This window comes from Myotis myotis, unplaced genomic scaffold (assembly GCF_014108235.1).
Source record: "Myotis myotis isolate mMyoMyo1 unplaced genomic scaffold, mMyoMyo1.p scaffold_m19_p_3, whole genome shotgun sequence".
Taxonomy (NCBI): domain Eukaryota; kingdom Metazoa; phylum Chordata; class Mammalia; order Chiroptera; family Vespertilionidae; genus Myotis; species Myotis myotis.
Window position 1 is genome coordinate 135,859,499 of NW_023416335.1, and position 24,732 is coordinate 135,884,230.

Consider the following 24,732-nt stretch of genomic DNA (forward strand, 5'->3'; position numbering starts at 1 on the left):
ACCAGTGTGCCATGGCAGGTTCACTGGTGTGCTGCAAGAATTTTAAAACATGCAATGCCTGACTATTTCCCCAGTGCACTGACCCCTTTTCCCTTAGATTGTCAAATAAAAAAATAATAACATCCAACACAGCAATAGCTGTCCAGTGTGAATGAATCAAAATTATACTCCGTATCTATTTTTTTTTGTTAGATTGGCAAAAAATATATGTTTTGGTGTGCTGTAAAATTTTAGTAATTAGTTTATGTGTGCCATGAGATGAAAAAGGTTGAAAACCACTGACTTAGAGAGAAAGCAAAATCCCTCGGCAGTTGCCAGTGTAGCAAAAAGAGCATATCAAAGAACCTGGATGGATTTTTAACTTTAATAAATGAGAAAAGAAAACAGATTGCACTTCCTAACTGTAAATCCACCCTCCTACCTACATGTCATGGTGTTGTATAAACCTACTTGACTTTATATCATTGGGGGAGTGGTCTGAAATAACATAAGTGACTTGGAATTGGATATTGTGTATTTTTCCATCTGGTAAAATATTGATTCAGAATGGAGATGAAGATGCATTATAGAGAAACAAAAATTTGACTTATATATCTAGGGACATAACCTTGTCAATTTATAGCCACTTCAAATTAATTGAAATAAAACTAACTCTTGCTATTTACTTTTATCAGGGGAATATAATGGTTATCAAAGTTGTTGGTAAAATTGGGCCAGCTATGTTTTATAAGAAATCAGTGACTGCTTTCAAAATATTTTATTATTTTCAGGTCTTATATGATTACTTGAAGAAAATGCAACTTACTGTTGCGATGTTATTGGAATGCATGCTCACCTCAGCCCTTTCCATTATATTCCCTTATTCTGAAGTGCTCTTCAACAACATTGTATTCCTCTTATATCATTTTGTTCCTTGCTCAAATATCACTTCCTTAGACAGACATTTCCTGGTCAAATTGCTTATATTTTCTTAACATAATTTAGTTTAGCTAAGCTTTGATTTCTTTAGGTGTTTATTACTATTTGATATTATCTGCTATGTTTTTTTGTATGCTTAAAGATTATCTCCTCACAAGAAAGAAGTCTATGAGGGCAAGACATTTTTTTTTAAACATATTTTATTGATTTTTTACAGAGAGGAAGGGAGAGAGATAGAGAGTTAGAAACATCGATGAGAGAGAAACATTGATCAGCTGCCTCCTGCACATCTCCTACTGGGGATGTGCCCTCAACCCAGGTACATGCCCTTGACCGGAATCGAACCTGGGACCTTTCAGTCCGCTAGCCGACGCTCTATCCACTGAGCCAAACCGGTTTCGGCAACAAGCAAGACATTGTTTTAATTATCTTTGTAAACCCCAGCTCCCAACACCTGGTAGAGTTTCAATAAATATTTGTTAAATGAATGAATCAATGTATTTAAATATTTACCAATTCCAAAAAATCATTTAAATTGCTTCCAATGGGGAAAATATATAAATTCTCTTTACATATCTTTTTACATAAAATATTTCTGTATTCATTTAAAATAATGCCTCTGAAAGGAATTTTAAAATATGAAGGCATTAAAATGGCCTCATTTTGAACATATTTTCAAGCAGTATTAAATTGGAGCTTCTAAAGTATATTTTTCTAGATTGCTGAAACAATGAACTATTGTCAAATGTAATAGATTAGCATTATTAATTATACATTTGTAATACTATATTATGCTTCATGACCATAGCAAGATTGTATTTTGTTAAACAGAGGGAGACACTTTTGAGTATGGCTCAGCAGTAGTTATCCTTGGAAAAATAGCATTTGGGTTAAAGGTAAAGTTAGACACCCAGGTTTTCCAGCCATGGGATTGGGAAGGAAAAAGTGCTTTTGCTTTTTCTTCTACTTCATATTCCTCTATGTCTTCCTCAACCTCCTGGACCCCCTTATCTTCTCCTCCACCTTCTCTTATTGTTCTTCTCTTTCCCTCTATTCTCTACCTCCTCTTTTCCTTTTGATCCTTTTGTGAATAAATCCCACAGGGTGGAGTATGGAGCTAGTTTTACCAGAAAAGAGCAATAGAAAGCAACACTTACAAATAAGGTTGCTGTTTCAATATATTAATGCTATTATTCTTAGAAAGTGTTTTTTTTGTTTGTTTGTTTTGTTTTGTTTTTTTTAGAACTTCTACAAATTGAGAGGAGAAATAACAAATGGAATGTAGATATGCGACAGATTGGTAAGACTTGTCCAGACAGGACAGTTGATACTTCAGTTTACTTCAAATGTGTTCAGTTTATAAGAGGACCAATGAAGAAAGTGCTTTAGAATTAACTGTTTTCATGACATATTTCTTTAGCTTATTTATTAATTTCCTAGTCACTTAAATTATATAATTTTAGCATTTCCTTTCTAAAGATTTGTGAAAAAGTGATAATGGATTAGTGAAATAAAATAGCTGAGAGGAGCTAGAAACTGGATAATGCTCTTATTAAAAATGTGATACATGGCTTTGAATTGATGCCTTTAGTAGACAATCACATTTATTTCAGAAAAACACCTTGTGTGTTGCTGAGCATGAGATAATTTTAGCTGTTTCCTATTAAGGCACATCTCCAAAAACAGTACAAATATCATAGCAATAATCTTTAAAATATCCTATATAATAAAAGGCTAATATGCAAATTGTCCCCTCAGGAGTTCGACCGGGAGACCAGGAGTTCGATCATTCTCTATGACATGCACTGACCACCAGGGGGTGGCACGGAACATGGCAGGTGACCAGCAGCGTCGGTAGGGTGCTGAGGGAGTGAGGAAAGGAGGAGGCAGGGAGGCCAGGAAGTGGAGAACCTGATTGGCCCTGATCCTCAGGCAGGCCTAGGGACCCTACCCATGCACGTATTTCATGCACCAGGCCTCTAGTTATATATATATATATATAAATGTCTGGCTATTGCCTGGGACTTTTGCATATAATTTTTTTCACTGTCAGAATCCCCTTTAATAAAATGTGGAAAGTTCTGTGACAGGGAAAGGATGATGGGAGTAAATGATGACCATTTAAAATCACAAAAACTTCTTTGTACATGTCTAGAACATGGCAGAGAGGAAGGCAGTCAGGGTAGTGACAGGCCAGGGTCAGCCCTATTTGTAGGGGATGTTGTAGTGTTCAGGATGGTAGAGAAGCAAGACCTTGGGCTCTGAGCCTTCAGAGGATATGTGTGGGTTGGTGGTGCCCCCTTGCCAGGGTCTATGTCTTGCACCTGGATGGAGACACTGAGGGCCTGGGCCAGCATGATAATGTGGATGTGGTCACTTCCCATGCACACGGGCTCCAGTTCCTAATGGCAGAACTCTCTGACAGTCGATCCACCCTTGATGATGTTTTTGAAGAATGCACAGTCATGCTGAAGGTAGTCAGAGGTGGACAGCTGCAGGTAGACCACCAGTTAGTCCCAGGTGCTCTAGGCATTGAAGGAGGCCAGGAGGTTGGTGACTGAAGTCTGCTTCTCCACTTGTTCAAGCAGGCCCATGGAAATGTTGTATAAATTCTTAACTGTGAATTTGGTAAAGCCAGGGAATACAAGGTTCTCCTTGATCTTGACAGATAGCCTGGAACTGCTGCAATTATGGAGCAATCAGGAAGGTGTCAGAATAAACATATGGGCTGTGCAATTTGTTGGTGTATAGTTAGTTGTTCATAATAGTCTCCTACGATCCTGTGTATTTTCGTGGTATAAGTTGTAACATCTCTCTCATTTATGATTTTATTTATTTGTGTTATCTCTGTTTTTATTTTTGTTGAGTCTAGCCAAAGGTTTGTCAAATTTGTTAACCTTTTCAGGAACCAGACTTTAATTTCATTGCTCTTTTCTATTTTCTTTTTAGTTTCATTGATCTTTCCTATTTTCTTTTTTAACAATTTCATTCCTTCTACTAACTTTGAGATTTAGTAGTTCTTTTCATAGTTCCTTGAGGTGTAAAGTTAGATTGTTTATTTGAGATTTTTCTGTTTTTTTGGCATAGACATTTATTGCTATGAATTTCGTCTTAGAACTGCATTTGCTGAATCCCATACATTTTGTGTGTATTACATTTCCATTTTTGTTTGTTTTAAGGCACTTTTAATTTCTTCTTTAACTCATTGGTTGATCAGTAGCATGTTGTTTAATCTCCACATATTTTTGGAATTTTCCAGTTTTCTTCATAAAATTAATTTCTAGTTTCAAACTAGATGGAAAGGTGCTTGATATGATTTCAGTCCTCTTAAACTTATTAATTTCAGTTTTGCGGCCTAACATATGATCTATCTCAGATAATGTTCCATGTGTACTTGAAAAGAATGCATATTCTGTTGCTTTTTGAATGGAATATATATCTGTTAACTTCATCTGATCTAACATGTCGTTTAAGGTCAGTGTTTGCTTATTGATTTCTTCTGGATGATATATCCAGATGTAAGTGGGGTATTTAAGTCCCCTAACTATTATTATATTGTTGTGCCTTTCTCCCGTTATATCTGTCAATATTTCATTTATATATTTAGGTGATCCTTTGTTGGGTTCATAAATATTTACAAATGTTATAATCCTTTTTGTTGGATTGACCCCTTTATCATTAAGTAATACTCTTATTTATCTCTAATTACAGTCAGTGTTTTAAAGTTTATTTTGTCTGATATATGTATAGCTACTCCAGCTTCCTTTTGGATTCCATTTTCATTAAATGCATTTTCCTGTCTTTTCACTTTTAGTCTGCAGGTGTCCTTAACATCTAAAATGGGGTTTTATAGGCAGTATACAGGTGGGTCTTTTTTTTTTTAATCAATTCAGTCACTCTATGTCTCTTTAAAAATTTTTTTATTGATTTTTTTTGGTTAGAGAGAGCGGAAGGGAGAGGGAGAGAGAGAAACATCAATGAGAGAGAAACATTAATCAACTGCCTCCTATATGCCCCCTACTGGGGATTGAGCCTGAAACCCAGGCATGTGCCCTGATGGGGAATCTAACTGGTGACCTCTTGGTTCATGGGTCAATGCTCAACTAGTGAACTATACTGGCTGAGCAACCACTCAATGTCTCTTAATTAGAGAATTTAATTCATTTACATTTAAAGTAATTATTAATAAGTATGCGCTTATTGCCATTTTGCTAATTGTTTTCTGGTGGTTTTTGTAATTTCTCTCAGTTTCTTCTCTTATTCTCTTCCTTGTGTTTGATGACTTTTTTAATGGTATGGTATTTTTCTTTTTCTTTATTTTTGTGTGTATTTACTATAGGTTTTTGCTTTATGCTTACCATACGGTTTACATATAACAACTTATCTCTATAACAGTTTAAATTGATAACAAATTAAGTTTTGTCCCATTGTAAAGTGTAACATTATTATTCTCCCCCTCCATATTTTATGTTTTTTTTATATAACATTTACATCTTTTAATTTTGTGCATCACTTAACTAATTCTTGTAATCATAGTTCTTTTTACAACTTTTATCTTTTAACCTTCATATTAATTTTATGTGATTAATTCACTACCTTTACCATATATTTACCTTTCCAGCAAGATTAATTTTTTTCAAATGTATTCTTGTTATTAATTAGCACCCTTTCTTTGCAGCTTAAAGAAGTTCATTTAATATTTATTGTAAGGCCAGTTTAGTGATGATGGATTCTTTTAGCTTTTGCTTGTCTGGAAAACGCTTCTGAATGGTAACTTTTCCAGGTAAAATAGTATTGGTTGAAAGTGTTTTTCCTTTCCCATTTTGAATACATGATAACACTCTCTTTTAGCCTAAAAAGTTTCTGCTGAAAAATCTTCCAGTTTTATGGGGGTACCCTTGTACATAACAAATGTTTCTCTTTCTGCTTTAAATGTTCTCTCCTTGTCTTTAACTTTTGACACTTTAATAATAATGTGTTTTAGTGTGGCTCTCTTTGGATTCATCTTATTTGGAATTTTCTGGGTTCCCTATATTTGAATTTTGTTCTTTTACTCAAGATAGGGATATTTTTAGCCACTATTACTTCAAATTAAATTTTTGTCCCTTTTTCTCTCTTTTCACCTTCTGGAAGCCCTTTGATGTAAATATTAATTTGTTTGATGTTGTTCCATAAGTCCCTTAAGTTATACTCGCTTTTTAGTTCTTTCTTTATTTTATGCTCCTCTGATTGTGATTTCCAGTGCCTTGCCTTGGAGTTGACTAATTCTTTATTCTGCTCTAGTCTCTTGTTGAGCCCCTTAGTGTATTTTACATTTCAGTTATTGCATTCTTTAGCTCTCTCATTTCTATTTGCTAGTTTCTTATGTTTTCCATCTCTTTGTTGAACTTCTTACTTTGTTCATCCATTCTCCCCAGTTTGATGAGCATTTTTATGACCATTACTTCAAACTCTTTATCAAATAAATTTTATTAAGGTTTTCCCCTGAAGTTTATCTTGTTCATTCATTTGGGATATATTCCTTTGTTTCTTCATTTTTGCTTGAATCTCTGTGTTGGTTTCTATACAGTAAGTGAAACTACCACCTCTCCCAAGTCTTGAAGGAGTGTAGGTCATTTAATTCTGCCCTACCCTTGGTTGTCTTTCAACATTTTGTGCTTGCCCAAGCAGCCTATTAAATTTTTAATAGCTCCTAGTAGTTTAGGGTGTGTCAAGACTTGTGAGGGTCCCAAAGGGGAGGATTTCATCACCCAGATTCAGGCTGATTGCAAACCAGACCCACAGGCAGCATACTTTAAAAGTATGCAAATATATACTGTCCTGTGGGACTACAAGCATAAGCTCCACTGGACACCAGAGCCAGGTGATCTGTAGGTGTCGGATGGCAGCCATAATAATCGGAGTTCCAGAGAAGCACACAAACTCTTTCTGGAAAATGTTGGTTTGGAACTTTTTAGACACTTGTTTCTTAATTCCTGGTTGTTAGCCCAAGGACTCCTGTGATGGTTCAAGAACTAGTTATCAGTGCAGAATAGCCATACAGCAAAATAAACAAACAAACAAAAACATTGCAAAACCAAAGAAGAAAATTGAATAAGAAACTGCTGTTACTCGGAGAAGAGGAGTGGCTACTAGAATCCCATGGTTGGTAAGCAAGGAATACTTGCCTCAAAGGGACCTGATTCAGGAGATGACTTTTCTTTGGATGGAAGCAGCTTCAGAGAAGATCTTTTATCCTAGCCTTTGAGAAGGAATGAACAGATATAGAAATTAGAGGTCAGATGTCTATGTTGAGCAGCTCCAAAACTTGCAGAAGATAAAAGGGAAGTTTGAAATTGCACTAGAAAACACGAAGATTCTGTCATGTGGAAATTTAAAGAGCAGAATAATATATTTCAAGTCAATGGAGCTAAAATGGCAGGAGGATTGGCTTTGACATTAACCAGAAAGGACCAGGAATGGTCAGAAAAAATAGATCAGCTCAAAAAGAAGTAATTTTTTTTGACAGTTTAAGGGGTTACAGTTCAAAATAGTTACACAGAAAGATCCTAAACTCACCTCTTCTCACAGACACAATGAGTCTACAGCTACATATGGTACAATTTATTCTTTAAAAACTCTAAAGGCTGACTGCGTGATGACTGCAGATTAGGAAAATGAGAAAAAACACACCTAAAGTGGGTAGGAGAGGTTAGGACACAATTTTGCCATCAACCTCACCCCTTGCTGAAATCCACAATCAGGAGGGAATTGAAAACCCAGAGCTTCTCCCTGAGGAGTAAAGTGTTTGAACACAGCATCGGGCACCTCAAATTTTAAGGCATGGGTTTACATTGTTTTTTGTTGTTTTTTTAGAAGGAAAATGTAAATGTCACTTAATAAATTCTAGAGGCAAGCACAACCTAGAGTAGTTCTCCGGTTGAGACTAGTTACTGTGATGGTGTGACAAAAGATAAACCATCTCCATGGTAATTTAAACAGCTGTGGGCAGAAGCAGTGATGGAAATAAATAACTTAAACTCAATACAGATGTAAAAACAAATTACCATGTACTGTGATGTATTTAGTGTGATGGAAGAGTAATTTTCTTTTATACTTTGCAACAACAATTCTGAACTCTAAAAAAGGCATACTGACCACAACTAAGCAGAATAGAGCTCAAAACTGCAGCCAGAGACTTTGGGGAAATTTGATAAAGAAAATAAGTATTTATATATGAGGAAATAATAATTGATGCCAAGGATAATTAAACCATACTTCAGGCATATGATCTTTGAAAATATAAATCTGTTAATGTCACCACTTTGAATAAAACCCTTTATCTCTTCATATTGCTTCCAGATAGAACCAAAAATGTTTATCCTGTTCTTACTCACCTCTTTTCCAGGCTCTTTCTCAATTGCTTTCTCTTTCTCCTCTTTCAGTAACACTGAAAAGTCTTCTATTTGCTGAAAAGGAGCTATGTCTCCTCCAGCGACAATCTCTTCCTGCTGTTTGGAAACAGGAGAAGACTCTGGTTCTCTTGCCCACTTAACTCTTACTCATCCATCAGATTTCGGGTATCACTTCTCCAGGGAAGCCTTCTCTGGCGTCTAGTGCAGTTCAAGTTCCCAGTTACAAACTCTCAAGGCAGCCTGTACATTTCCTTTGTTGTATGATTATTTGATTGATGTGTTTGCCCGTCTTGATTGTAAGCTATATGAGGGCAGGGACTGGATTGGATTTTGGCTAACATTGTACTCAAAGCTCTAGTATTTTACCTCTGACCCCATTCCATCTCTTACCCCTTCACTAATCCTGCCTGTTTTGAATACTGCTTTTTGAGATTCCCATAGTACTGTCAGATGATAGCCACATCAGTTCCTCCCCTTATACATAAAGCCAGAGATTGGAGATATGCATCAAACTCTGACAAATATTCTGTAACCAAGAAAAGTGAGGTGACATTTGAAAGGAACTTGGTAACAATGCATGCAAAAGGCTGTAGCTTTTCATGAACTGTCTCAGTTCAACTCATCAGAAGACAAGAAAATGAAAGTAATAGAAGACCCCAAGTCCAAACTAAGAAAACCAGAGCATTTGAAAGCTTATAAGCTGCATTTTGGACTCTGCATGTGACATCACAAAGAATTTACTGTATATAGTTGTCTATTTAAAAAATAAACATAAATAAAATAAGTGTTAAGATAGGTACACAAAAATAGGAAATATTTCTCCATAGTTAATATTCATTTTTTCTTGGTTTAGTAATAAGGACACCATTTGAAACCAAAATGACACCATGATAGCCCCAATGAGCTTTCATTGGGGGAAAATAAAGTCGTGTGGCTTAATTATCATTGGCATCAATTATTATTCCCTCAGGTGTAAATATTTTATCAATTTCCTCAAAGTCCCTGATAAAAGAGAGATGAGAGATGATTACAATGCTTCATATCTCCAAGTTGGGAAACTTATGTAATGAGAATTTTTTTTTATAGCTTACCAGACTGAAGATAATCTAATTCAAATTTCTCATTAACAGGTTAGAAAATAATACTTGTATTTTGAATGCACAATATCAAGAATATAGGTGATTTGTTTCATTTAGGTTGCCTGTTTGTGTATACATATACACACATGGATATGTGAGATGGTACATAACTTACTATTATCAAATATGCCTATAAGCCACCACCATTTTAAGAACCAGACATGACTTTATCTAAACAGGGTCTTACAACTAAGAAAATTAATTAAAAGAGAGGAAAGTTAAAGAGAATAATTGGAAATACAGACAACGTGGGAGTTCTGTGTAGTATGTTATTCATATTCTCCTAAAGGAATTTATCATATTGTCTATGAAATCTGAGATTTAGTCAGGATTTGCTAATGTTGTTATATTTGGATATTGATATAGTATATTTTATTATAATGAACCAAGAAACAGTTATATAAACTGAGAAAACAAGGAGTAAGTACAATTGTGTACTGACATCCAGGTGGGAATAGAAAAATGCTCTGGGTTTAGAAATAGCTACAGAGAGAATACAAATGATCTTGGGTGTGTGATGTAGTTTACTGACTACCAATTTATGACGAAAACCACCGCTGTACTAAAATTGATTACAGTGATACAATACATTGTACATGAAAAACGTTTTAAATCTCAGAAAAAAAGTCATTGGATAATTTCAGTAAATAGTCTAGAGCTAAATTTGAAATTCCTACAACATTACTTTATGACTGCAAAATATGTAAAAACTTAACAGAAAATTTTATTGGTTTATATTAAAATTTTTTCTTAAAGCCAATAAATATCCAAATATTAATTAAGGTAAGATAATGAAATACCTCCTGTTTTTTATACAAATATATCCTAAAAATAAGGCTGAAAATGTTCACTTTGGTTGCTATAACGTTTTTGGCTATTTATGGTGTAGCTATTATAAGTCTTCAGACATGTTTTGTTGACACTTGTCAAAATTTTTATATGTAAATATTTATAAATTTTTAAAAATAAGGTCTAACAGTGGTTTAGGAATAGGAAGAAGTGGGAGTAGTGTAAATTATAACTCTAATGAGATCTCAAACATAAAATTATGGCATTAATATAAACAAATTATATTATAACTAGAGTCCTGGTGCATGAAATTTGTGCACTGGAGCCGGATGGGGTAGGGGGGGTCCCTCAGCCTGGCCTGCGCACTCTTGCAGTCTGGGACCCCTCGGGGAATGTCTGGCAGTCGGACATTCCTCTCACAGTCCGGGATCCCTCTCACAGTCTGGGTCCCCTCATTCCTTACTGCCTGCCTGTTTGCTGCTCCTTACTGCTTGGCTCGCTGCTCCTTAGCGCTGCCACAGAGGTGGGAGAGGCTCCTCCACTGCCACTGCACTCGCCAGCCCTGAGCCTGGCTTCTGGCTGAGTGGTGCTCCTACTGTGGGAGTGCACTTATCACCAGGGGGCAGCTCCTGCATTGAACATTTGCCCCCTGGTGGTCAGCACCCATCATAGTGACCGGTTGTTCTGCTGTTCAGTCGATTTGCACATTAGGGTTTTATTATATAGGATATTTACTAAGAATTTATTTGCCAATCCAAGTAAGACTGAGATGTTAGAAAAAAAAGAAAAGAAAAGGTAATCAATGTAATTAGACTTTATTTGGTGGAAACCTGGTATAAACTTGATTACAACTTGAATTAAAATAATCATATTTTGAACTATTCTTTATGGGATTTGCATATAGCTGAAGGGACAAGCTGCTATATTATATTATTATATAGTAGCCCAGAGAATGGGATCCAGATTCAGAATGATTATTTGGGGCAAATAACTTGTCTTCTCTATGCTTAATTATTAAATTTACAGGGTTGCAATGGAAATTAGATGACAATATATTTAAACATACTAGAACTAACCAGGCACATAGTACATTGCTCTGAAGTATTATCTGTCCTGCTACTACTGTTGCCACTATTAATATTTATAATCTTTATAATATGTTAGGAATTGTGTAGAAGATGTAGATGTCTGAAGAAAGTTATAATATTCAAAGAGATGAAAAAATAGAATCCATCGCTATAATTTTGAGACCTTAGTACTTGGTGTTGATTCTTCACAAATAAATAAATTAATTTAGTGGTTTGTTGTGAACAGCTAAAAACGAAAGTGATCATCAGGAGGCAATATAAATTTATTTTGAACATCATGTCAATCTAAATAAACTCCTTGTTTCAGAAATATTAGACTGATAATCCCCCTCCCCCCAAATATCATTAGGTACAGTGGATTCTGAGCTTTAATAAGTAGATAAGCTCTTTCATCTTGTGACAAGATAGGAAAAAAGACAGATGCTTGAAGAATTAATTAGAAAAATAATCAATCTTATAACTTTAGCCAAAGGTCCAGATTAATGAATTAATGTAAACATAAATAAATATAACAGTCTGTTTCAGGGTCTAGCTTTTGCTGCCCCCCTGTGGCATGCATGTTATCAATTAGTGTATTGAATAATTATAATAATAACAATAATAATGAATAGCAATAACAACTTTAGAAGACATTATACTGTCAATCTCTTCCTTTTCTGTCTGACAAAAGTCCAATTTTCTTTAGCTATTAACTGTCTTTATAGCAGTCATGTGCCTTCAGGGAAAGACATCATCCCCAACCCCAGAATCATGACTGGTTTATCAATCACTGTGTCCCTATACCATTTTGCCAATGATTGGTTTGGAAATGGAAATGAGAGAACATTTTGACCTATAACGAAAGTTGGCTGGGAAAGTTTCTGAGAGGCAAAGGAGAATGTTATTTAAGGCCTTTGGACCTCATCATAAAGAAAAAATGGCTGACAATGCTAATGTCATATGGAGACCATGTAGGTAAAATGCCAACATGCCGAGGGATAGCATGAGAGGAAGAGAAGAAAGACCCCAGTCATTGATAATGTCCTTGAGCCACTGAATAATCTCACCTTTGGACATATTTGTGAAGTAAAGCTTACCTACTGTGACAGCTGAAACAGGGTTCACCTTGTCTGTATCTTGCAACATAAAACATATGAATGAGTGAATCATGTGTTCCAGGTGCTGTGCTCCATGTCTTAAGCCCACAATCCCATTTATTCATCTCAATAACACCATGTACCTACAGAGAAGTATATTGAGGCTCAGAGAGGTGATCTGCATCAATTTTACTGCAGTAAACTGCAGAGTTGAGATATATTCTTAGGTATAATTGACTTTAGCTGTCTAGTCTTTTCAGTTAAGATATGAAAGAATAATTGAAAAGTTTTTAGAAGGATAGGAAATGCATTGAATGGCAGATTCAGATCCCAAGAACTTTGAAAACTAGGCTGTGATGAAGCAGCTTTTGCCCCCAGGGAATTTTGCTGAACTAGGCAATCTTGAATTTGAGATCTGATGACTATGTGAGGAACTATGTGTGAAGTCAAAGTTTAGGATTTAATAAAAAAGAGGGAGGTTAATGCAGGGATTCTGTCACCCCAAAGGACTACAACTTCAAGGTAACTGTGAACTAGAAAGAAGTTAAACTTTTATCTACCCAATCTCTCATTCCCAGGATCTTATAAGGAAACTTTCTCTGCAATTTAGCAAAGCAAGAGAAAAGAAATAAAGTCCTTTAGAAAATATTGCCATATGTGGGGATTTTCAATTGAGTCTTTATTGCTTGGAGAATAAAAACAACAACAACAAAATAATTCTCCAACCACGAAGAGTTTACCATGCAACTAATAGTCAAAAGAAAACAGATGCAGTTCTATTGCTATCAGACAAAATTGACTTTAGTGTATAAAAGAATTGCTAGAGATAGAGCCAGTCACTTCATAGAGATAAAATTCAATTCTCAAGGAAGATACAGAAATTATATATGGATATCTAACAGCATAGCCTCAAAATAAACAAAAGGTTAATTTTTAAAACTACCACAGTAAATAAATCTCCAGTCACAATGGTAGATTTTAGCAAACATCTCACATTAATTGATAGAACAAAGAGACCAAAGAATGAGTTTGATATGGACAATTCCATGAGCATTCTTGACTTACTAGACTCCCAAATTTAAGAATACATATACTTTTAAAGCATAAATAGAATTTTAAAAAATTGACTGTGTTCTATAAAGAAAGTTTCAAAAAACTTAAAAGGACTGAAATGATGCACACGTTCTCTTACCAAAGCGCATTTAACTATAGAAAGCACAAAAAATTTAACAATAAAATATTCATAGAATAGGAAATTAGGAAACACAGTTATAAATGGTAATTATGATTAGAAATTAGTGAAAATTAGAGGGCATTTAACTTAATAATGATAATATTAAATAGAATATCTAAGTGAATATAGCTAACTCAATAATTAGAAATTTGTAACCTTATATGTTGTTCATTTTAGAAAATAAGCCTAAAAATTAATATCAATCATGTTGTTATAAAAGTTAGAAAAGTACAGGAAAATAAACTCAAAATTACATGAGAAATAATATAATAAATAAGAGCATAGATTAATGATCCAGAAAACAAATACACAAGAAAAAGCAATAACAGAGATAAAAGTTGGTTGTTTTGATGGTAACGATCAATAGAATTGACTAAGTCCTGGCAAGCTTAATCACAAAAAAGGAGGAAAGGCATACATAATCTCTATAAAGAATGAAAAAGGGAACATAAGTATAGGTGATGCAGACAGAAAATGGATAGATGGTATTATGATTAATTTATGTCAATAAATTTGAAAGTATGGAAAAATTCCTAGAGAAAATATAACTTTCCCAAAGTGAGTCAAGGTAAAACAGAAAATAGGAATTGTTCTATATAAATAAAATGAAATGAATAACCAAAATATCTCTTAACAAAAAAACCTCAGATCCATATTACTTTACTAGTGACTTTTACCAAGTAGTCAACAAGAAGTAATTCTTATGCAAACTTTTCCAGAGGCTATATTAGGAGGAAATGTTCTAATTTACTTGATAAGCTCATGAAGTTTTATAACCAAAATACCAGTTTTTCATGAAAAATTGGAACCTGGGTGTCCAATAATACTAATTCAATTCACATTATACATACAAATGATGCAAATTAATAAAAAAATTAGCAAAATTTATGGGTACAAAATTAATACCCAACAATAAATTAATACACAATGCTACACCAGCCACAAACAAAAGATATAATTTTAGAATATAACATCCACAAAAGCAATAAAAATAGCAAGTACTTAGGAACAAGTTCAACAAAAGAACATAAGATCTCTGCATAAAATTTTTGAAGGTTATTAAATATGTAAATAAACAGATATTTTTGAAGGTTATTAAATATGTAAATAAACAGATATATTATGATCAGAGATGAAAAAACTTAAGAATATAAAGATGTCAGTTTTTTCCAAATTGATCCATAGATTTGATGCAATTCTCACTAAGGTCACTGTAGATTTGTTATTACTGCTGTTGTTGAATTTGAGGAGTTGATTCCAAAATTTTTATGGCAATGCAAAGAATAAAGACTTTCTTAAAGGAAAAGAACATCATTGTTGGTGAATGTGCTCTAATAGATATTATAGCTCCTAATAAAGCTACTAGTGACCCATCACGTGAAATCATGCAAGACCCGGGACTCCTCCCCCACCCCTGTGCCATGGGACCACCCCGAGTCCCAGAGTCCCATCCTGCGTGGCCAGCACACCACAGGACGGCCCCCGAGTACTGGAGTGCCACCCTGATGCCCCACCTCTGAGCTGCGTGCAGCAGCCACCGACCCCCCCACCCCCCGGCAGCACACATGCAGGGCTGCAGAAAACCCGGCAGAAGCAGCACAAAGTGGATTCCGGGACCCCCATGCCCCCTGTGGGGCCACAGGAACCCCAGTGGAAGCCACGTGTAGTGGCCACCGGCCCCACCCCTGCTGCCCCACCCGCACTGTGCCTGCCGCCATCTTGTGGGGGCGTTATGGCATGAGGATCAATTTGCATATTACCTCTTTATTATATAGGATAATGTAAAGTATTGTATTGAATCTGGTTTAGACATATAGATTAAAGGAATAGAACAGAGTCTAAAACCAGATCCAGGCATATCTAACAGAGGTGCCACTGTAGTTGGGTAAGAAAATGATAGACTTTCAACTAATGGCCGTAGGGAAACTGAATATTTATTAAGAATTGAATGGAAATTGTAACTGGTTTCTCATACCATGCACAGAAGTCAAATGCTGGTGGCTTAAGGTTAAGGTTTTAAAATATCCAATAGGAAAGTGTATTTATGTACTTGAAATATAGAACTATTTCTTCATTAAGAAATGAAAATCTCTAACTATAAAGGAAAAGACTGATCAGTTCTATTACATTACTATTGAAATTTTCTTTACATCAAAAGAATAAAGATAGTGACAGAGTAAAATTTGCAGAATATACAAGCAGTAAAATGATCATATGCACAACATGTAGAGATTCCCATAAGTTAATGAGAAAAATCAGACACATCAATAGAACAATGAGTAAAAGGCTTGGGCAGAGACTTGACACAATAGGAAATCTAAGTGGTCAATGGAAAAATAAAAAAGCTGATTATTTCATTTATTATTAAAAAAACACAAATAACAGTCATAGGTAGATAATTACTTCCTATAGGGGAATGTAAGATAAAAAAAATATTGTGTGGTAAGAATGTGAGGTGGAGGATATTTTTTTGGTAAATATTTTGGGAAACAGCATAACATTTCCTAGGGAAGTTAAAATATGCAAAATAGTTATTCCTTTCCTAATATATTCTCTAGAGAATTTCTTGCATGTGTGTGCCAGGAGATAGTTATAAAAATTTCTATACTGTCAGGTGTTAAAAATAACTCCAAATTTAGAGCAACACTAATGTTCATCAACAAGAAAATGGATTAAAAAAATCATGGTAGTTGAAATTCAATGTAGTTAGATTTAATAGTGAATGAATTAATCTGACAAATATAATGAGAATTTAATATGTACACTATTAAAGTTCAAAAACAAGAAAAACTACATTGTTAAAAATAAAGAATAATTTTATTCAGTTAGTTGAAGTTCAAAAAACCAGAAAAACTACCTTATTAAAAACAATGAATACTTTTTTTATTAAAATAGGAATATTGGGCATTTGCAGGCAGGAAGGGGAAGGATATGCTAGAGGAAGGCATAATTCCAGGCTTCCCAGGGTGTTGCTAATGTCCTATTTCTTCACCTGATTAAATTAGACATCTGTTTTTATAAATATAACAAACTATGCAAGTTTATTTTATATAATTTTAAATAGATAATACATCTCAAAGTACTATGTTTAGAAAAAGGACAAACCAAAAGTGATATTTAACATTTTCATTCATATTGAACCACTGTTATTTTATTGATGTATATCTTACCAGTCTTTGGCTGGTGTGTGTGTGTGTGTGTGTGTGTGTGTGTGTGTGTGTGTGTAAAGTTGATTAAATGACATATATCAATATATTTTTAACCTGAATATTTCAATGAACAATATAGTTAAAATGTATTTTGCCTGACTGGCATGACTCAGTGGTTGAATGTTGACTTAAGAACCAGGAGATCATGGTTTGATTCCTGGTCAGGGCACATCCCAGGATTGTGGGCTTGATCCCCAGTGTGGGGTGTGCAGGAGGCAGCTGATCAATGATTCTCTCTCATCACTGATGTTTCTCTCTCTCTCTTCCTCTCCCTTCTTCTCTGAAATAAATAAAAATGTATTTTAAAAATAATAAAATGTATTTTAATCTCTTAAAGATATTTTTACATCATTTATAGCAGAGGTCCTCAAACTTTTTAAACAGGAGGCCAGTTCACTGTCCCTCAGACCGTTGGAGGGCCAGACTATAGTTTAAAAAAAAAACAAACAACTATGAACAAATTCCTATGCACACTGCACATATCTTATTTTGAAGTAAAAAAAACAAAATGGGAACAAATACAATATTTGTATTTGCATGTGACCCGCGGGCCGTAGTTTGAGGACCCCTGATTTATAGGATGTAGTTTATTATTTATAAAAATACTAAGGTGAAATTTTATATACATGTACACAAAATGTAAAATAGAGTTTTATGCCTTATATTGAATCTAAAGCTTGGCATGGACCTTTGTTCACAAATATAGAAAGTAGAAAAACCTTAGAAATTTTACTTCTCTATAAAATCAATAAAGTCTGAAAGAACGAGTTTCTGAAGTATAAAAATTAATACAAAGGATATAAAATTCTTAATCCTCCGTGAACTTTCTAGATAATAACTAAATTATCCAGTTCAAACTTAAAAATGGCTATGTTCAGATTAAAGTAATGAGTATATTGAAAAGGCATTTTCATTAGGATATTTGATGAAGAAATATGGATCAGGTGCAGTGCAGATTTAACATAGACGTAAGAGCTATTTTCAAATATCTGAATGACCATTATGGGAAATTATGATTAATCTTATTAAGATTGGCTCAAGAATACCAAAAGCACAAATAAAATAAATGGATAAATTGGTCTTCATCAAAATTAAAATCTCTTGTCCTGCAGATGATACCAGCAAGAAAGTGAAAAGACAACCCACAAAATTGGAAAAAGTATTTGCAAGTCATATATGCAATAAAATATTTGTACTTAGATTATCTACAGAACTCTTGCAAGTTGTTAAGCAAAAGATAAGAAACCAAATTTTAAAAAGTGGGCAAACTTTTGAATAGACATTTCTCCATGGAAGAAGTACAAATGAGCAAAGCACATGAAAAAGTCAACATTATCAGCCACAAGGGAAATGCAAATAAACACCAAATGAGATAGTACTTTATACTCCTAAAAATGACTACAGTAAGAAAAACAGATAATAACGAATGTTGATGAAACTGTAGAAAATTTGGAATATACCCACTGCTGGTGGGAACCTAAAATGAGGCAGCCACTTGGAAAATAGGCAATTCTTCAAAATGTTAAATGTAGAGTTACTATATGACCCAGGAATTTCACTCCTAGTGGTGTACCCAAGAGAAATGAAAACATGTGACCACAAAAATAACTTGTACACAAATATTTATAGTTGTATTATTCAAAATAGCCAAAAAGTAAAAACAACTGAAATATCAATCAACTGATGAATGGATAAATAAAATGCAGTATACTCATACAATGGGTTATTATCTATATATCTAATCTAATAAAAGGGAAACATGCAAATTGACCATACCTTTGCTACACCCCAAGCCATGCCCACCAGCCAATCAGAGCGACTATATGCAAATTAACCCAACCAAGATGGTAGCCAGCAGCCACGGAGCTGGAGCAAGCAGAAGGATTGGTTGCCCGGGAGATGGAGGAAGCCAAGCTTCCCGCCTGCCCTGGCCGGCTGTGGCCTCCACTCAAGGCAACAAAGTTTCAATTATAGAAGATAAAAAAAAGCCAGATACCTGCTTCCAGCCAGCCTCCACTGGGATCTTGGGTGGCTGAGGGCCGAGGCCAGCCTGCAAACAGCCATCAGTCCCTCACCCAGGCTGGCCAGATACCCCAGCAGGACCCCCCTCCCTGAAGGGGGTGTGGCCAGTCTGAAAATGGCCCTCAGCCACTCACCCAGGCTGGCCAGGAACCCCAGTGGGACCCCCACCCTGACCCGGGACACCCTTCAGGGCAAACCAGCCGGCCCCCACCCATGCACCAGGCCTCTATCCTATATAATAAAAGGTTAATATGCAAATTGACTCTAACAGCAGAACGACTGGGAATGACTGGTCACTATGACACACACTGACCACCACGGGGCAGACGCTCAATGCAGGAGCTGCCCCCTGGTGGTCAGTGGGCTCCCATAGGGGGAGCTCTGCTCAGCCACAAGCCTGGCTGATGGCTGCCAGCACAGCAGTGATGGTGGGAGCCTCTCCTGCCTCCTTAGCGGTGCTAAGGATGTCTGACTGCAGCTTACACCTGGTCCCCACTGGCAAGTGGACATCCCCCGAGGGCTCCTCGGCTGCCAGAGGGATGTCTGACTGCCAGCTTAGGCCCAATCCCCTGGGGATCAGGCCTACACCAGCAGGTGGACATCCCCCGAGGGGTCCCAGACTGCGAGAGGGCACAGGCCGGGCTGAGGGACCTCCCCGCCACACCAGTGCACAAATTTTGTGCACCGGGCCTCTAGTATATATATAAAAAGCTAATATGCAAAATGTTCCCTTGCAAGTTTGACTGGGAGACAGGGGTTCAATTGCTTGCTATGATGTGAGCTTACCACCAGGTGGCAGCACAAAACAAAGGAAGGCCCTGGCCGGCACCTGGTAGGCCCCGATTGGCCCTGATCACTGGTCAGGCCTAGGGACCCTATCTGTGCATGAACTTTGTGCACCAGGCCTCTAGTTTAACAATAAAAAGGAATGAAGTACTAATACTGCCATAAGTGAATGTATCTTGAAAGCATTATACTAAGGAAAAGAAGCCAGTCAAAAAAACTACACTGATGCCCTAGTTAGTTTGGCTCAGTGGATAGAGCATCAGCCTGTGGACTGAAGGGTCCTGGGTTCAATCCCTATCAACAGCATGTATCTCAGTGGTAAGCTTCTCCCAGGCCCAGGCCCTGGTTGGGGCTCATGCAGGAGGCAACCAATTGATGTGTTTCCCGCATATTGACATTTCTCTCTGTCTTTCCCTCTCTCTTCTGCTCCCTAAAAATAAATGGAAAAATATCTTCAGGTGAGGATTAAACATAAACAAACAAAAAACCTCACACTGATTGTATTACATATTTATAAAATGTCCAGACAGGAGAAAGTGGATTATTGTTTGCCTGGGCTCAGGAGATGGAATTGAAGAGATGGGGAGTGATTGCTAAAGGGTGTGTGTGTGTGTTTGAGAGAGAGATATGATTCATCTATTCTTAAATGGATTGTGGTCATGATTGCACAACTCTGTGAATATACTTAAAAGGATTAAATTGTACATTTTACATGGGTGAATCATATGTTATATGAATATCAATATAGTTGTTAAAACAAACAAAAGCCCAAAGATAAAATTAGGATAAACAAATACAAGGTACAGGAAGACAAATTTTTGACTCAATATGTGGGTGGATTGCTAACTGATGGAAGTGTCTACCTTTGAACATTCTGAGATTCTCCTCACTCCTAGATAGGATATAGTAGAGGATCAAATAATTTATGTGTAGTTAACATAGTCTTCCAGGTATCTTTCAACCTTAAAAGTCCTTGGTTATATGAGGAGGGGCCTAGTTTGATTTCGTAATTAATATTGTATAAATAACTCAATTTGTTTGTGGGAAGAAATAGGTCTTATATAAAATAGTAAATAAAATATGGAGTTAGTATATATTATTTGATAATTAAGTTGTGAGTCAATTTTCTTTTCTTACTGAGGTATAATTGATATGTAACATTTTATTGAGGTACAATGTGATTCATATTTGTATAAATTATGAGATGACCACCACAGTAAGACCATACATAGTTACAAAAATCTTTCTCTTTTTTTCTTGTGATGAGGACTTTTAAGATTTTCTTAGCAACTTTCAAATATGCAATACAGTGTTATTAACTATAGTCTCCATGCTCTACATTACATTCCCATAACTTATTTTATAACTAGAATTTTGTACCCCTTCACCCATTTTGCACATCCCTCAACTCTACCTTTCTGGCAACCACCAATCTCTGTATCTATTAGCTGGTTTTGTTTTGCTTATTTGGTTGGTTGGTTTTTTAGATTCAGATAAGTGCAGTTATATGGTATTTATTTTTCTCTGTCTGACTTATTTCACTTAGCATAATACCCTCAAGATGATACCATGTTGTTGCTAATGGCAAGACCCCACTAATTTACAGCTGAATAGTATTCCATTGTGTGTGTGTGTGTGTGTGTGTGTGTGTGTGTGTGTGTGTGTGACATATTCTTTATCCATTCATACTTTGATGGACATTTGGATTGATTCAATATCTTGGCTATTGTAAATAATTTTGCAGTGAATATGGGGGTACAGATGTCTTTTTGAATTAGTGTTTTCATGTTTTTACATAAATACCTTGAAGTGAAATTGCTAGGTCATACGGTAGTTTAATTTTTTGAGGAAACTCTGTACTTCTTTTTATAGTGGCTGCAGAAATTGACATTATCATGAACAGTGCATGAGGGTTCCATTTTCTCCACATTCTCACCAGCACTTGTTAGTTCTTGTCTTTGGCAATAGCCATCCTAACAAGTGCGAGATGATATCTGATTGTGGTTTTCCATGATGATCAGTCATACTGATCATTTTTCTCTATTGGCCATCTGTATTTATCTATGTATTAGTTGAAAAAGAAATGTCTATTCAGATCCTTTGCCCATTTTTTAAATCAATTATTTTTTTTGCTACTGAATTGTATGAGTTCTTTACTAGTATATATTTGGATATTAACCCTTCACAGATATATGATTTGTAAATATTTTCTCCCATTTGGTAGGTTGCCTATTAATTTTGTTGATTATTTCCTTTGCTCTACAGAAGCTTTTTAGTTTGATGTAGTCTCACTTGTTCATTTTTGCTTTTGTTGTTGTTGCTTTTGGAGTCAGCTCCAAAAAATCATCACCAAGACTGATGCCAAGGAGCTTATCACCTATGTTTATTTTTGGAATGTTATGGTTTTATTTCTTACATGCAAATCTTTGATTCATTTTTGAGTTAATTTTTGTGTATGCTGTAAAATAATAGGCTAGTTTCTTTTGTTTGCATGTGACTGTCTTGTTTTCCCAAAACCATTTATTGAAGAGCCTGTCCTTTCCCCACTGTATATTCTTGGCTTTTTTGTCGTAAATTAATTGACCATATACTCATGGTTTATTTCAGGGTTCTGTATTCTGTTTCATTGTCAATTGTCTTTCTGAAATATGAAGGCAACTCATCAATTTCAGAGGATTGTGTCTCATTTCTATCAAGAGAAATCACAGCAACTGCCTTATGCTCAAATTAAGGAAATAAAATTCCCACACACCCTTTTCACTCATCTCTATTTTCTTGGAAAAGAAATAAATCTCAAATTTTAATGGAGAAAATGTTTAGCTTTGGAAAAAAAGGATTGCCTCAATATATGCTTTAATGACCCCTCTGATTTACAAATTATTCTGGAAAAAGCAGTCGACCAAACAAACTGTATTCTAGCTTTATAATCCTCTGGAAGTCACTTAGAGTCACTTAGTTCTTTATTTGTTTTTTAAATTGATTTCAGAGAGAGGAAAGGAGAGGTAGAGAGATAAAAGCATCAATGAAGAGAGAGAATCATAGATTGGCTGCCTCCTGCATGCTCCCTGCTCGGTATTGCAGCCTGCAATCCAGGCATGTGCTCCAACAGGAATCAAACCATGATCTCCTGGTTCATGGGTTGATACTCAACAACGAAGCCACACCAGCTGGGCAAACCACAGCTTTTTATTTTTTAAAATTAATTAATTAACTAATTAATTAATTAATTTTGAGGGGTTTCAGGCATTTATTCATTTATTTATTTATTTATTTATTTATTTTTAAATCATTATTGTTGAAAGTATTAAAGATGTCCCCCTGTTCTCCCCCAATTGCTCCCATCTACTCAGTTCCGGCCCCACCCTGAACCTTCACTACTCTATTGTCTGTGTCCATAGGTAATGCATATCCTATATAATAAACGGGCAATATGCAAATTGACTCTATTAGTGGAATGACTGGGAATGAACAGTCACTATGACATGCACTGACCACCAGGGGGCAACACTCAACTCTGAAGCTTCCCCCTGGTGGTCAGTGCCCTTCCACAGGGGGAGCACTGCTCAAATAGAAGGCGGCTCATGGCCGGCCAGTGCAGTGGCAGTGGTGGGAGCCTCTCCCACCTCTGCAGCAGTGCTAAGGATGTCCGATTAATGGCTTAGGCCCGCTTCCTGCATGAATTTTCGTGTACCAGGCCTCTAGTATACATTTAAGTTCTTTGGTAAATCTCTTCCCACCCCAACACCCCCCTTCCTCTGAGATTCATAAGTCTGTTCCATATTTCCATGCCTCTGGTTCTATTTTATTCATTAGTTTATTTTTTTCATTAGATTCCTTATTTATTTATTTTGATTTTTAGGTTCAATTATTGATAGATATGTAGTTATTGTCATTTTATTGTTCATGTTTTTATCTTTTTTTCCTCTTCTTCTTACTAACTGCTTTTCTCTTGCTGCTTTTAAGATTCTCTCTTTGTCTATAATCTTTGGCATTTTACTGATCATGTGTCTGGGTGTGGGCCTCTTTGAGTTCCTCTTGTTTGGGACTCTCTGTGCTTCCTGGACTTATAAGTCTATTTCTTTCACCTGGTAGGGGAAATTTTCTGTCAGTATTTCTTCAAATACATTTTCAAAATCTTGCTTTCCCTCTCTTTTCCTTCTAGCACCCCCATAATGCAAATGTTAGTCCACTTGAAGTTGTCCCAGTGGCTCCTTAGACTATTTTCATATGCTTGGATTCTTTTTTCTTTTTCTCTTCTGATTGGGTGTTTTCTGCTTCCTCATATTCCAAATCCTTGATTTGCTTCTCAGAATCCTCTACTCTACTGTTGAATCCCTCTAAAATATTCTTTAAAAAAAATTGATTTCAGAGAGGAAGAGAGAGGGAAAGAGAGATAGAAACATCAATAATGGAAGAGAATCATCGATTGGCTGCCTCCTGCACACCCCCTGCTGAGGATTGATCCTGCAACCCGGGCATGTGCCCTGACTGGGAATTGAACTCTGACCTCCTGCTTCATAGGTCGATGCTCAACCACTGAGCAACACCAGCTGGTCTGTAAATAATTCTTTATTTCAGTTAGTGTATGCTTAATTTCTGACTAGTACTTTTTCATGTCTTTGAAATTCTCACTAATATTCTTGAAAATTTCACTAAGTTTCTTGAAGCTCTCATTAAGATACTTGGGCAAACGTATAACCATTGGTTTGAACTCTGTATCTAGTAGTTTGCAAGCTTCCAGTTAATTTAGTTCTTTTTCTGGAGATTTCTTCTGTTCTTTCATTTGTGACATGTTTCTTTGTCTCCACATTTTGGCTGCTTTCCTGTGTTTTTTTTTCTATGTATTAGGTAGAGCTACTGGAATTGGTAGAGTGGCCTTGTGTAGTAGGTGTCCTGTAGAGCCCAGTGGTTTAGCCTCCCCAGTCACCTGAGCTGGGCACTCTAAGTGGGCTCCTGTGTAGGCTGTGTGCACAGTCTTGTTTTAGTGTAGCCTTGATTGCTATTGGCGTCACTGTGAGGAATTGACCTTCAGTCAAAATTGGCTGTGAGGACCAGCTGCAACTACAGTGGAAGCATG

The 24,732-nt window shown here is 35.9% G+C and overlaps 1 pseudogene; it reads right to left on the reverse strand.

Moving 5' to 3' along the window:
* Positions 1-3,123: 3,123 nt before the first annotated feature.
* The window catches only part of LOC118650600, a 39,459-nt pseudogene continuing 17,850 nt past the window's right edge, over positions 3,124-24,732 (reverse strand).